The sequence below is a fragment of the Triticum dicoccoides genome, chromosome 7A (assembly GCF_002162155.2).
Source record: "Triticum dicoccoides isolate Atlit2015 ecotype Zavitan chromosome 7A, WEW_v2.0, whole genome shotgun sequence".
Lineage (NCBI taxonomy): Eukaryota > Viridiplantae > Streptophyta > Magnoliopsida > Poales > Poaceae > Triticum > Triticum dicoccoides.
The window spans coordinates 226,307,691-226,311,476 of record NC_041392.1 but is presented as its reverse complement, the minus strand read 5'-3'; the positions used below and the strand labels follow the sequence as shown (position 1 = coordinate 226,311,476).

Genomic DNA, 3,786 nt, shown 5'->3' with positions numbered 1-3,786 from the left:
CCTGCCGTTGTCGGGTGGCATCATTCGGATGTTGTTGGGCCTTTCGATGGATACACCATTATATTTCCCGTTGCAACGCACGGGCATATGTGCTAGTAATAATAATAATAATAATCTCTCCCTAATAATAAAGCACGGATTGGGTCTCCGGGTTCACCGTCGCGGCGTTTTTACACAAAGATCCCCACGTTGTTTTTATTCAACCCGCAATCCACGTTATAAGTCAATGCGAACCGGTAAAGACGAAATAGAAAAACTCAGGCACCCTGCCTGGCTGCCTCCCAATCCCATCTCCGCCTCCTGCCAGGGCCCGCCCCGCGCCTGACCATGCGCCGCCGCACCACATCCGCGGCCGACCCGTGATTGCCAAAGAGCGAGAGGAGGAGCACGACGTTGGATCTCGGTGCCTCCAGCCCCCTTCCCACACAACCCCGATGATCTCCGCGACGTTGGATCTCGGGGACGAAGCCGCTTCTTCCGCGGCATCCGCGCAGATCGAAATCAGTTCCTCCCCGTGGCTCTCCTTCACTTCCCGCTGTCCTCAGGCCCAAGCCGCCGACGAAGGATGTTGTACGGCTAGCACGAGGCGGCTGGACGATGGCTACCACAATGATGCACGAGGAGGCTAGCCCAAGGCTGTCGGACGATCGCAACCACGGAGATGCAAGAGGAGGCAAGCCCGAGGCGGCCGAACGACAGCGATATGTCATCCTCGACTAAGGCTGGTTCCTTCTGATGGTGGGCGGCGCCAGATCCAGTCATTCTCCTCGAGCTCCCCGTCGTCGTGCTACCGTGGGCGTCTTCGCCAACATCTCACGCCGGTGAACGTGTCCTGCCGGTGGTTCCTCCTGCCGTCATAACGTAAACCAGCAAAGCATGTGCGCACGGCGGAAGATGCTCTCGCTTCCACGGAACGCACGCCTCCCCTACGGTCACGAACAAGGTAGACACCCTCTTGGTGCGTGATGTTTTTACTTCCCTGGTGTTTTCCGCGTGATGCTCCTTCTTCCCTGCTTTTTGATGCGTGTTGTTGCTGCTACTACTTTACTACTGTTGCTAATTTGCCCCTTGGAACTCAAAAGGAACATATGAATTTTGCGACTGAAGCATACGTGATCAGCTGTCCTGTTACAAAACAGTATTTTCTAGCATCATGCAAAGAATCATAATGTGCACTCAGTTCACCCCAGCATACAATCATTTTATTTGGGGAAGCATATACAGAAATTGAATATACAAAAAGAGACATTTGTGAGTTTCCAATAGAGACGCAATATGCAGAAACTTCAAAGCCGCCTCAAAGTATAGGCCTGTACTGCAGGTGGACTGTGCTCAGAACATATAAAACAAGTTGATATAATGGGTACATCATGCTCAAAAAAATTTAAAACGAAGTGGACATCGACTACTTCATGATTCGCCATATGCTTGAAGTCTGAATTAATGGAAATTGCTTGTTTCATAAAGCCACGTTGATAGCCAATTTCAACATTGGATCACCTCAACTGTGCTTTCATTTTAGAAGCATCAGATTTTACTGGAGTGGACTGGACCTCTGATTTGCCTTCCTGCAGATACATACGGAAATTTAAATATTTCCTCATGCCCAGTGTAGAGTATGCAAACTTCATAGTGGAAATAAAGGACTGACGACACTGACATGAGTTTTGTCAGTGGAAAGAGCAAAGAGTGATGCCGCAGTCTGAATGCTCGAATCCGAAGGAATTGACCTACTATTGGTACACTATACAAAGCATAAATGCCAATCCTTCATTTTCTTTACTGAAAAATCATTAGTCTTCATTAATATTGTTCTCCAGATTTGTTGTTTCTCCAATTCAACAAATTCAAGTTATGGCCTTATGCTTAGCTATCCATTCTTTATTATTTGTCTGCTATGTTAGGATGTTAATTCAATTGAACATTATTTTAATGCACTTCAATTCAGTTTCCCTTTCATTTGCCAAGGCTACATCAATTTTGATTGTCACTGTAGAGCATATTTAACTAACTATGACTTGTTTCCCACGCTATTTTATGCTAAATGTTTCCTCCTTTTGATTGAAATCCCCTACCCACTCCACCGTTTGATGCTTACTCTTTTTTCTGTACAGCCGAGATGGTCATAAATCGGGCTCTTTTCTGTAGCAACTCTGAGCTACATCGACTGCTTCATATTTTCAGCATTTTTCCTCCCTGCTTCTCCTGGTCCGTTGAGAAATATGTGTCTTGAAGTTCTGTACTAAAGACTATAGGCCTGCACATGGTCATTCAGCACTGAAGGTCAATGTTGCACTTAGGCCAGTTGGGGTCTGAACATGCAAGAAAAGGAAGGAAAATTAGTAAAATACAAATCTTGCTTCAACAAAAATGTTGACAATATGCTTTACTAGATCATTAGCTTTGACAGGAAAAATAATCTGTCAGAATTGCAGGATTTCTTCAATCAAATCATTAGCAAATGCCAAAGCCTTGAGGCTACCACTATGAATGAACCAAAATTGTGAACTGGTTAAGCAAAGAGCAAGACTGCACCATTGACTTTGCTTGCTATTGGCGTGTGTTTAACATGCTGGTTTGGGTCAGACAGTTGACGCGGGACTCAGAAATTGACTCGGAATAATGATCGCAAGTGGAAGAAATCATCACAGTTAGGACGAGCTTGAGGTTGCAGCAGCGGAGCCAAGAGTGAGTGCAACCGAATAGGCCCCAAGTTGGTGATGCTTGCACTAGAAACCGCCATGCATCAGTAGATCTCCTGCAAATATCGTCCTCGGTTCCCATCACTTTCAATTTCATAAGAACACCCAAATCCATGCGCATGAAGAGAAATGGATGATCACTAGCCTGTGTATTTGTGATTTTTAAGTGCAGCCCATTGGCAGTTTTATTTGATTCCAATTAATAATGTTGATTGTACACTATTTATAATCATTACATGTATTATGTTATGTTATCAATGACTTGATTTCAAGGCCGCAATTCACAATTTTATTATCCGTCGCAACACACATGCCTTTTTGCTATTTATATAAAACCATCATCAACAAACAAACAAAGAATATAAAAAAAACTATTTCATGATGGGAGAAGGACTAATGCCATTGGGGTTCTGCAAGGAAAATGGTATTTTTTAAGCTTGCTTTTAGATATTTTGACAAGAAATGTGAGGCATTCTTTATCATTTCTGCTTACTTCAGTAGACTGCTTGGTTGATTTGTTCTACTATGCCATGACTTCAGAAATGTCCATTATTTATAGTAAATGTGCTAAGTTATCTTTATATGATTATATCATATAAGTATTGTTCAATCGGTGGCAGCAACCTTTAAAGTGTGGTGTTGGAGAATTTTTTTAGATTTGGTTCAACACCTGACGAGTGATTAAACTCCATGTTGATTGCACTTTGCACATTCTGAAATTGTTAGATCAATTTAAGTATGCGGAGAAGCCTCTAGGTTGCCACATTTATATGTATGAGTGGTCGACATGGTCAATGTTCAACCCGTAGCAACGCACGGGCACATTTACTAGTAATAATAAAGCACGGATTGACTCCGTGGGTTCACCGTCACAATACGTTTTCTTTTCATGTCATAATACGCTTTTACAAAATCATAATATAAACAAGGTGATACTAATTTGGGGTACGCACTAAAGATTTTTGTCAAAATTCCTTATTAGAATGTTCTTTCGCTCACGGGCTTGGTCGCTTGGGCCTGGGTAAAAAGGAAAATAGACAAGCAAGCAATCCTTCGACGCACGGGCGAGCAGTTGACTAAAAAA

General features: G+C 43.3%; 1 long non-coding RNA gene across 1 annotated transcript; it reads left to right on the top strand.

Moving 5' to 3' along the window:
• Nucleotides 1-269: 269 nt before the first annotated feature.
• On the top strand, nt 270-2,667 carry LOC119328536. The gene is made up of 3 exons (XR_005159012.1): nt 270-943; nt 1,575-1,739; nt 2,115-2,667. It is a non-coding gene; the product is annotated as an uncharacterized LOC119328536 (long non-coding RNA).
• Nucleotides 2,668-3,786: the final 1,119 nt, after the last annotated feature.